Genomic DNA, 12,014 nt, shown 5'->3' with positions numbered 1-12,014 from the left:
AGCTACTGGTCGCTGCCCGCAGTGGCTGCGTGAGACATCACGCAGCCTCTGCGGCCCGCCCCCCCGCACGGTCCAGCCACGTGTGAGTTGGCAGGACCACGTCCACGAAACAGCAGGCAAACGCCACTGTTCCGCCCCCCCCCGCCCAGCGACCACCTCTGCCTTCAGCCGTCTGGCATGCGGCGGCGCATGTGCAGTTCCTGACCCGATCGCACCGTTACGATAAACTGCAGCTTGCGATCGGGTCAGAATGAAACCCCAAGCCTTGTGCTTCTTTGCGTGAAGTAAATGTGTTAGATTAGGCTCCATTGGCTATAGCAATTTGCATTTAGTTAGTAATCTGTATATGAGAGCGGGATGTCCACAGGTATGAGGGGCATAATAAGAACTGGATTAAGAGTTTTGCAGTAACAGAGCACTTAAAAAAGGACGGGGGTTATGGTCACTTTATAGTACAAATTTATGAGCATCTTACACAAGCAATGAAAAGACAGGGCGGGGGGGTCCAGTTGGCCAGAATTCCCCTTTGCCAGCAGCTCAAATTATGATCGCAATAATATATTGCTATAGCTGCGGCCACTATGTTCAGTCTGAGGGACAAAGCGGAGCTGCTGTACATGCCCACTGGCAACAACTTTTTCTATACACGTTTGCTTTGTGTGTGTATCTTAGTGCTCAATCAGTGCACTGGACCAGACAGTAGCTGCCAGGAAGGAGAGACAGGCATCTTGCCATGATGTGGGAGAACATTTGCTTAGAAAGTGCAGACCTGCATCTTACTGGTCATATTTAGTGCATATGATCAATCCAGCCTCTTTTTTTGCAGCATTATTACTGGATATATTGTCCTTTTGCATTCTTTACCTAGAAGAATACAATCACTTAAAATACATCTTTTGTACACTTAGTATCAATCCAGCTGTTGTTGTGCCCAGTAACAATCCAGCTGTAATTCTCATTAGTATTGGGTGGAGACATTGGCCCTCATTCCGAGTTGTTCGTTCGTTGACGAGTTTCGCTATATTGCGATTAGTCGCTTACTGCGCAAGGTTCGCAGAGCGCATGCGCTTAGTTATTTTACTCAAAAGTTAGGTATTTTACTCACGGCATAACGAGGATTTTTCCACTGTTCTGGTGATCGGAGTGTGATTGACAGGAAATGGGTGTTTCTGGGCAGAAACTAGCCGTTTTATGGGTGTGTGCGAAAAAACGCAGCCGTTTCTGGGAAAAACGCGGGAGTGTCTGAAGAAACGGAGGAGTGTCTGGGCGAACGCTGGGCGTGTGTGTGACGTCAAACCAGGAACGAAACTGACTGAGCTGATCGCAGTGGCAGAGTAAGTCTCGAGCTACTCAGAAACTGCTAAGAAATTTCTATTCGCAATTCTGCTAATCTTTCGTTCGCAATTCTGCTATGCTAAGATACACTCCCAGAGGGCGGTGGCTTAGCGTGTGCAATGCTGCTAAAAGCAGCTAGCGAGCGAACAGCTCGGAATGAGGGCCATTGTATTCTATACCTGACTAATACAAGCATAGAGATCACATTTTGCCTTGTATTTTACAACAATCCAGCATCCTTATCCAATATAATATTACTATTTGGCCTCATTTCGGCAATTGCATTAGACTGTATATTTGTATATATGCATAACTTCGATTAGTCCATCTGGACATATGCTTCTTGTTGATAACCTGAATTACTTTATCAGTACAGGTACCTTTGTGTACTTCTCTTCTTTGGTTCTATCTATACTTAATTTCGTGGACTCTCACCACTGATTCAGGGTTATATCTCTGTCTAACATTGGCAGCAGATCCATCTATTTTCCTCCATTGGCTAATTTCTGCCACTTTGCTTTGATACTATGTAATTCGTGAACTCTCATCAGTTATTCCAGAGCTTCCATTTACTTTCTCTACTATCATACCACACTGGAAACGCCCAAAGCCATCCGAACTTGGAAGCTAATCAGTGTTGGGCTGGGTCAGTACTCAAGTGGGGGACCATTGAGGAAGACTCCATTTAGTAGAGCACGCATTGGTCCCACATGCTCAGTGTCTAACACTGACAGCAGATTCACTCTGTCATCTTATTTCTGTCTGCTTTCTTTTCTACTAATAATTACAATCAATATTGAGGCTTTATATATTTTTATTTTGGCACCAATATAGGACAGGGTTTAATTTTGTCATTAGAAAGTAGTGATGTGCACCGGACATTTTTTGTGTTTTGTGTTTTGGTTTTGGATTCGGTTCCGCGGCCGTGTTTTGGATTCGGACGCGTTTTGGCAAAACCTCACCGAAAATTTTTTGTCGGATTCGGGTGTGTTTTGGATTCGGGTGTTTTTTTTTTAAAAAAACCCTAAAAAACAGCTTAAATCATAGAATTTGGGGGTCATTTTGATCCCATAGTATTATTAACCTCAATTACCATAATTTCCACTCATTTCCAGTCTATTTTGAACACCTCACACCTCACAGTATTATTTTTAGTCCTAAAATTTGCACCGAGGTCGCTGGATGGCTAAGCTAAGTGACACAAGTGGCCGACACAAACACCTGGCCCATCTAGGAGTGGCACTTCAGTGTCAGGCAGGATGGCACTTCAAAAAAATAGTCCCCAAACAGCACATGATGCAAAGAAATAAAGAGGCGCACCAAGGTCGCTGTGTGACTAAGCTAAGCGACACAAGTGGCTGACACAAACACCTGGCCCATCTAGGAGTGGCACTGCAGTGTCAGACAGGATGGCACTTCAAAAAAATAGTCCCCAAACAGCACATGATGCAAAGAAAAAAAGAGGCGCACCAAGGTCGCTGTGTGACGAAGCTAAGCGACACAAGTGGCCGACACAAACACCTGGCCCACCTAGGAGTGGCACTGCAGTGTCAGGCAGTATGGCACTTCAAAAAAGTAGTACCCAAACAGCACATGATGTAAAGAAAAAAAGAGGCGCACCAAGGTCGCTGTGTGACTAAGCTAAGCGACACAAGTGGCTGACACAAACACCTGGCCCATCTAGGAGTGGCACTGCAGTGTCAGGCAGGATGGCACATCAAAAAAATTGTCCCCAAACAGCACATGATGCAAAGAAAAAAAGAGGCGCACCAAGGTTGCTGTATATATACTGGTGGTCACTGTCAGCAAACTGCAAAACTAAAATGCACCACAGGTATAGAATGTAGATGGATAGTATACTTGACGACACAGAGGTAGGTACAGCAGTGGCCTTCTGTACCGTACTGCTATATATACTGGTGGTCACTGTGTCAGCAAACTGCAAAACTAAAATGCACCACAGGTACAGAATGTAGATGGATAGTATACTTAATGACGACACAGAGGTAGGTACAGCAGTGGCCTTCCGTACCGTACTGCTATATATACTGGTGGTCACTGTGTCAGCAAACTGCAAAACTAAAATGCACCACAGGTATAGACTGTAGATGGATAGTATACTTAATGACGACACAGAGGTAGGTACAGCAGTGGCCTTCCGTACCGTACTGCTATATATAGTATACTGGTGGTCACTGTGTCAGCAAACTGCAAAACTAAAATGCACCACAGGTATAGAATGTAGATGGATAGTTTACTTAATGACGACACAGAGGTAGGTACAGCAGTGGCCTTCCATACCGTACTGCTATATATAGTATACTGGTGGTCACTGTGTCAGCAAACTGCAAAACTAAAATGCACCACAGGTATAGAATGTAGATGGATAGTATACTTAATGACGACACAGAGGTAGGTACAGCAGTGGCCTTCCGTACCGTACTGCTATATATAGTATACTGGTGGTCACTGTGTCAGCAAACTGCAAAACTAAAATGCACCACATGTATAGAAAGTAGATGGATAGTATACTGAATGACCACACAGAGGTAGGTACAGCAGTGGCCTTCCGTACCGTACTGCTATATATAGTATACTGGTGGTCACTGTGTCAGCAAACTGCAAAACTAAAATGCACCACAGGTATAGAATGTAGATGGATAGTATACTTAATGACGACACAGAGGTAGGTACAGCAGTGGCCTTCCGTACCGTACTGCTATATCTAGTGGCTGTCACTGTGTCAGCAAACTGCACAACTGAAATGTACCACAGGTATAGAATCTAGATGGATAGTTTACTTAATGACGACACAGAGGTAGGTACAGCAGTGGCCTACTGTACCGTAATGCTATATATTATATACTGGTGGTCACTGGTCAGCAAAACTCTGCACTGTACTCCTCCTATATAATTTTATACTGGTGGTCCCCAGTACCCACAATAAAGCAGCACACTGAGCACAGATATGGAGTGTTTTTCAGGCAGACAACGTATATTGGTGGTCACTGTCAGCAAAACTCTGCACTGTACTCCTGCTATATAATACAGCTGCTCCCCAGTCCCCACAATTAAGCAGTGTGAGCACAGATATATGCAGCACATTGAGCACAGATATGGAGTGTTTTTCAGGCAGACAACGTATTACTGGTGGTCACTGTCAGCAAAACTCTGCACTGTACTCCTCCTATATACAGCTGCTCCCCAGTCCCCACAATTAAGTAATAAGCAAGCACAAAATATTTGCAATGCAGCAACATAAACGGAGAGGACGCCAGCCACGTCCTCTCCCTAACATTTCCAATGCATGAGTGAAAATGGCGGCGACGCGCGGCTGCTTACATAGAATCCGAATCTCGCGAGAATCCGACAGCGGGATGATGACGTTTGGGCGCGCTCGGGTTACCCGAGCCATATGGGAGAATCCGAGTATGGCTCGGACCCGTGTAAAAAGGGTGAAGTTCGGGGGGGTTCGGTTTCCGAGAAACCGAACCCGCTCATCACTATTAGAAAGTACCACTTAATATTCAAGTTAATCATTGACTGCATGTAGATCTAACTCCGCCAGCCAGGACTTTATTATCATTATCATATCAGCAATTTCGCCAATTGTTTATATTGTTCTTTTTTGACTGTCTTTTCTTTCATTAACCACTAAGTATCTTAATTTTGTGATAATAAAAATTGATTTTAAATATTACATCTTATCTTGTTTAGTCTATACAGTGTTCAAAGTTAAGAGTGCTCCCTGTTGTTCTATGTCTTAACACTGACTCAGGGTGCACCACCAAACTGTGTAAGAATTAGAAAACCTAGTTTTCTTGTTATTTTCTAATTTTGGTACTGATTAAATTGTATTTCTATTACATCCTGTGCGGTATTCCCCAAACATACTGTCTCTACTGTATTAATATCCTGCTGGAGATATGGGCTCCAGAAATGAACACAGTATTCTACATGACCCGTACCAATGTCCCAGGGATGTCGTCAGAAATTCAGGCGCTGGGGACTGACAAAACAGGCAGGCCCCCACATGAAGGTGGGTGGGGCTGTGGACAATGTGGGTGGAGCTACAGCTAGGGTGGGGCATCAATTGGTGCATAAACCAATTTATTTTTTTTTACATGTTCAAAGGTTGGGCTTTGGGGTTGGGTGTAGTTATAAAGTGTCAATCTATTTTGATTCTGAATAAACATATCTTTGATCTGTAATAAGCAGAGCTGGCCCTAACCAATATGATGCCCTAGGCAAGATTTTAGCTGGTGCCACCTTATACAGATGCTAGTTCCGCCTCACACCCTGTACCCCTTTCCCAGCACCATCACCTCTCACCCATAGCAGTCCTCATTTTTGTGCTCCTACCCCCTATATTTTAAATAGGAACAGTGTGCACATTCAGTGTGCAGCCCAAAGCGGTGCATGTTCTTGCTGGGAAGGGGCATGGCCACACAATAATACCCCCAGTTGAAATTACGCCACACAGTACTGAAACTTTATTCACATTATATCATGCAATAGTGTCTCTTACTCACGTTACATCACAAAGGGGTACCACATTACTCCTCACAGTAGTGGCCCTTATTCACATTGCACCACACCATATTGCTCTTTATTCACATTAGACCACACAGTAGTGCCCTTTCTATACGTAATGCCACAAAGTACTGTAGGTCACCCATACACATAATGCCACACATTAGTAATGCATTTCGTATGCAGATAGAGCCGCAGTCACACACAGAATATAGGCATGCTTTTTAATCAGCAGAAGCTGCTTGTGCCCCATGGCATTCCCAATGCCCTAGGCATTTGCCTAGTTTGCCTATGCCTAGGGCCGACTCTGGTAATAAGTGTTGTAACAGGATACATTTATTTTTATTAAACACTTTATTACAACACACTAGCGCTTATCTAGTTTATTTATTACTATTACTTTCTCTGTGCATCTCTCCCAACAGCATTCCACACTAAATGATGCCTGATGCGCTGGTTTCAGTAGTGGTGGGCCACGCTGCAGTGCCACTGCCAGCATCAAGGTTCAGAAGAGCAATAAGAATTAGGGATGTGCACCGGAAATTTTTCGGGTTTTGTGTTTTGGTTTGGGTTCGGTTCCGCGGCCGTGTTTTGGGTTCGAACGCGTTTTGGCAAAACCTCACCGAATTTTTTTTGTCGGATTCGGGTGTGTTTTGGTTTCGGGTGTTTTTTTCAAAAAACCCTAAAAAACAGCTTAAATCATTGAATTTGGGGGTCATTTTGATCCCATAGTATTATTAACCTCAATAACCATAATTTACACTAATTTACAGTCTATTCTGAACACCTCACACCTCACAATATTATTTTTAGTCCTAAAATTTGCACCGAGGTCGCTGGATGGCTAAGCTAAGCGACACAAGTGGCCGACACAAACACCTGGCCCATCTAGGAGTGGCACTGCAGTGTCAGGCAGGATGGCCCTTCCAAAAACTACTCCCCAAACAGCACATGACGCAAAGAAGAAAAAAAAGAGGCGCAATGAGGTAGCTGTGTGAGTAAGCTAAGCGACCCTAGTGGCCGACACAAACACCTGGCCCATCTAGGAGTGGCACTGCAGTGTCAGGCAGGATGGCCCTTCCAAAAACTACTCCCCAAACAGCACATGACGCAAAGAAGAAAAAAAAGAGGCGCAATGAGGTAGCTGTGTGAGTAAGATAAGCGACCCTAGTGGCCGACACAAACACCTGGCCCATCTAGGAGTGGCACTGCAGTGTCAGGCAGGATGGCCCTTCCAAAAACTACTCCCCAAACAGCACATGACGCAAAGAAGAAAAAAAAGAGGTGCAATGAGGTAGCTGTGTGAGTAAGATAAGCGACCCAAGTGGCCGACACAAACACCTGGCCCATGTAGGAGTGGCACTGCAGTGTCACGCAGGATGGCCCTTCCAAAAAATACTCCCCAAACAACACATGACGCAAAGAAAAATGAAAGAAAAAAGAGGTGCAAGATGGAATTGTCCTTGGGCCCTCCCACCCACCCTTATGTTGTATAAACAGGACGTGCACACTTTAACCAACCCATCATTTCAGCGACAGGGTCTGCCACACGACTGTGACTGAAATGACTGGTTGGTTTGTGTTAGGCGCCGGGGTCCGCTCGTCGGTGCGGCCCGGCGCCTAGCAACCAGGGACGCCATGCGCGTACAGCCGCCGGCTCCCTGGCAACGCTAGACGCCGGGCGCACGGACCCTAGCAACGGGGACGCCACTGGCGGACCGCGTTCCCCATTGCTGGGTCCATTTAAATTAGTAAGGGCACCTGTTTCCTGGCCGTGCAGCAAGGCAGCTGCACGGCATTCATGCAATCAGCACTGGCAGCAGTTGATTGGAGGGCTTCGGTTTATATGCTCTTGCAGTGCCTCACACAGACGCCGGTAATAGCTTCCTGCATGCTGTATCTGTTTGCTGAGAGTGTTTCCAGTCCTGCTGTATCCGGTCGTTCCTGTCCTCAGTTGTCCTGCACTCGGAAGTCGTCATCTGTTCCTAGAGTCCTGACTGAGCACCGTTAAACATCCAGTGGTGTTCGTGAGTCGCGGCGTAGCCGTGTGTTGCGGCTTGGCCGCTTTATTACTTATTATTTATTATTTGTGTTTCGGAGCTTTTGCGGAGGATTCCACTCCCACAGATCCACTCTGGTATCCAGCGGTGCTGGGTAGGAGTAATGGACTAGTGGATTTTGGTTGTCCTTTTATCTGGCGGTTTTTCCGCGCATACTTCAAGTTTGGTTAGTTAGCTTGTTGCTTTTGGCCTGTTGTAGTCAGAGGTCCTCTTGTCATCATCCTGCCTCGGATTTCCCTTTGTCTCTCACTAAGACCGGGGGGCACCGGAGTTGGGCAGACATAATCCGCCTTTCAAACGTGGCTGCCAGGGGCTCAAGAAACCATAGTCTCGCAAGGGATTTCCGATAGCACGGGTGAGACAATAGAGTTAGGGCGCCAGGGGCAACTAGTCTTTCCTGCTCCCGTAACCAGCATTCCCTTCCAGTACTCTGGCCATTGTCATAAGATCTCCTCCGGTCAGGAGTACTGGAATCATAACATTATTACCGGCCAAACCAAAAATTAAAATTAAACAGGGTTTGATTTTTTCCTTATTCAGTTTTGTAAGAGTTATCGGCCTCATGAATCCCACAGGTTTAGGGCCAAATCCTGGTCAGCTCCTAGTCAGCCAGATTCAAGAACTTACTCAGATGGTTCAGGATCTTTCCCTGCGGGTGAAGTCGCAGGAAGATCTTTTACGAACTTCCCCGAGGGTAGTCCCTGAACCAAAAATGCACTTGCCTGACCGTTTTTCTGGTGATAGGAAGGAGTTTTTTAATTTTAAAGAATCCTGTAAACTTTATTTTCGTTTAAGACCGATCTCCTCAGGTACTGAATCTCAGCGGGTTGGAATCATTATTTCTTTGCTCCAGGGGGATCCTCAGACCTGGGCATTTGGTTTAAAAGCAGAGGATCCGGCATTGTTGTCAGTCGACGCTTTTTTGGGGTCTTTAGGGCTTTTGTATGATGACCCTGATAGAGAGGCATCCGCTGAGAGTCAGTTACGCGCTCTCAGACAGGGTAGAAATCCTGCAGAGGTTTATTGTACAGAGTTTCGCCGTTGGTCGAACGACTGTGGCTGGAATGACCAAGCCCTGCGCAGTCAGTTTCGCCTCGGCTTATCTGAGTCTATAAAAGACAGTCTCCTTCAGTATCCCGCTCCTGAGACTCTCGATAAACTCATGGAGCTTTCTATTAAGATTGATCGACGTCTCAGAGAGCGGAGGGCTGAAAAAGGAGCACCAGTCAGGACTACTCCAAGTGTATTTTCCATTCCTGAGGACGTAGAGGAGCCCATGCAGATGGGTCTCTCCCGACTGTCTCCAGAAGAAAGAGCCAGAAGGCAAAACTCTGGTCTTTGTTTGTACTGTGGGGGTAAGGGACATTTTGCCCGTAATTGTCCGAACAAGTCGGGAAACGCCTCGACCAAGTGAATTGTGAGGGGGTTCACTTTGGTCTGCAGCTTATCTCCTCGAATAACTCCCTTTTAGTCCCAGCTAAAGTTTCCTTTGGCAGCCTCAGTTCTTCTGTGTCGGCTTTTGTCGACAGTGGAGCTGCAGGGAACTTTATGGACTTAACTTGGGCCAAGGCCTTAGGTATTCCTCAGTTAGCCTTGGGTAGGTGTATCACCATGCATGGTTTAGATGGGAGTCCCTTGTCCAATGGGGTTATTTCCCTCTGTACACCTCCTGTACTACTTACGGTAGGAGCTCTTCATTCTGAAAAGATCGAGTTCTTCCTTACCCATTGCCCAGCAGTTCCAGTGGTTCTGGGTCACCCTTGGCTGGCCTTTCATAATCCCACCATTGATTGGCAGTCGGGGGAGATTTCACAATGGGGTACCATCTGTAATAAGGAATGTATTACGTTTCCCGTTAGAATAGCTGCTGCCATTCCCGAACTCATTCCCGTGGAATACCAGGACTTTGTTGATGTGTTTTCCAAGGGCAATGCGGACATTCTGCCTCCCCATCGGCCTTATGATTGTGCTATTGAGCTAATTCCCGGTGCCACATTGCCAAAGGGAAGGTTATATGCTTTATCCGGGCCAGAAACTGCGGCCATGAATGAGTATGTTAAGGAGAGTCTAGGGAAAGGATTTATCAGGCCATCTAAATCCCCTTTAAGTGCAGGCTTCTTCTTTGTGGAGAAAAAAGATGGATCACTCAGACCTTGCATTGACTTTAGAGCCCTGAATAAGATCTCAGTTAAAAATACTTATCCTCTGCCGCTGATTTCTGTCCTCTTTGATCAGCTGCGTTCGGCTGTGATTTTTTCTAAAATTGACCTGAGGGGAGCATATAACCTCATCCGAATCAAGTCTGGAGATGAGTGGAAGACGGCTTTCAGTACTCAGTCGGGTCACTACGAGTATCTGGTGATGCCGTTCGGCTTGTCTAACGCTCCGGCAGTTTTCCAGGATCTCATTAACGATGTGCTCCGTGACTTTCTAGGAAGATTCGTGGTCGTTTACTTAGACGACATCCTGATCTATTCTGACTCAATTGAACAACATGTTACCCAGGTGTGTCAGGTTCTTCAAAAATTACGTGAAAATCATCTATATGCCAAGCTGGAGAAGTGTGAGTTTCATGTCACGGAGGTATCCTTTTTAGGGTACATTATTTCCCCTCTGGGATTCTGCATGGAACCTAAGAAGCTCCAAGCCATCCTTAGTTCGGCGCAACCCACCAACTTAAAAGCAATTCAGCGCTTTTTAGGGTTTGCGAATTATTATAGAAGATTTATTCATTCTTTTTCCGACCTGGTTGCTCCCATGGTGGCACTGACTAAGAAGGGAGCGGATCCTACCAACTGGTCACGTGAAGCTGAGTTATCCTTTCAGGCCTTGAAACAAGCTTTTGTCTCAGCTCCAGTCCTCAGACATCCCAACCCAGAATTGCCCTTCATTGTTGAGGTTGATGCCTCGGAGGTTGGAGTGGGGGCTATCCTATCTCAAAAGGATCCGGAGTCTCTGGAACTACATCCTTGTGCCTTCATGTCCAGGAAATTCTCATCCGCTGAATCCAACTACGATGTTGGTAACCGGGAGTTACTGGCTATTAAATGGGCTTTCGAGGAGTGGAGACATTGGCTTGAGGGAGCAACACATACCATTTCAGTATTGACTGACCACAAAAATCTTCAGTACATCGAATCAGCTAAGCGGCTGAATGCCCGGCAGGCTCGTTGGGCTTTATTTTTTACTCGTTTCAAGTTTATTATCACCTTTAGGCCAGGTTCCAAGAATACTAAGGCGGATGCCCTGTCACGCAGTTTTCTTCCAGTTCATAATAACAGTCCTGTTACTCCCATACTTCCATCTTCAGTCATTTGGGCAGGCCTCACACAAGATTTATTTACCCAGTTAAAGCAGCTTCAACATCAAGCTCCTGGAAATACTCCTGCTGGTCGTCTTTACGTCCCTGAGTTTTTGAGAGCTACTGTTTTGACTGAATTTCATGATAGCAAAGTTGCCGGGCATCCGGGGATCTCTAAGACTTTGGAATTAGTCTCCCGCTCAGTATGGTGGCCTGGTCTTTCTAAAGACATTAAGGAGTTTGTTTTTTCTTGTCAGGTCTGTGCACAGCATAAGGTTCCCCGTTCCTTGCCTATCGGGCAACTTATGCCCTTAAATGTTCCTCTCAGGCCATGGTCTCATATTTCCATGGATTTTGTGGTAGACCTCCCTCTGTCAGCCGGATTCCGAGTCATATGGGTGGTAGTGGACCGTTTTAGCAAGATGGCTCATTTCATTGCTCTTCCCCGACTTCCATCTGCCCAGGGATTGGTTGTTTTGTTTCTCCGCCATGTTTTCAGACTTCATGGGTTGCCCACTGATATTGTTTCTGATCGGGGTCCACAATTCATTGCACAATTCTGGAAGTCCTTTTGTGCCTCATTAAAGATGAAATTGTCTTTAACATCCGGTTACCATCCCCAATCCAACGGGCAGACCGAGCGAGTTAATCAATCATTAAAACAGTATTTGCGTTTGTACTCAGCCAAACTCCAGAATGATTGGTCCGAGTTTCTTCCTTTGGCGGAGTTTGCTTACAATAATTCTTGTCATTCCTCCACTAATGTGTCTCCATTCTTTTCAGTT

General features: G+C 45.8%; 1 pseudogene; it reads left to right on the top strand.

Moving 5' to 3' along the window:
• Positions 1-1,911: 1,911 nt before the first annotated feature.
• Positions 1,912-2,030, top strand: LOC134898475 (5S ribosomal RNA; annotated as a pseudogene).
• Positions 2,031-12,014: the final 9,984 nt, after the last annotated feature.

The sequence above is a fragment of the Pseudophryne corroboree genome, chromosome 3 (assembly GCF_028390025.1).
Source record: "Pseudophryne corroboree isolate aPseCor3 chromosome 3, aPseCor3.hap2, whole genome shotgun sequence".
Taxonomy (NCBI): domain Eukaryota; kingdom Metazoa; phylum Chordata; class Amphibia; order Anura; family Myobatrachidae; genus Pseudophryne; species Pseudophryne corroboree.
The sequence above is the reverse complement of the archived record's forward strand: the minus strand, read 5'-3'. Positions and strand labels throughout refer to the sequence as shown.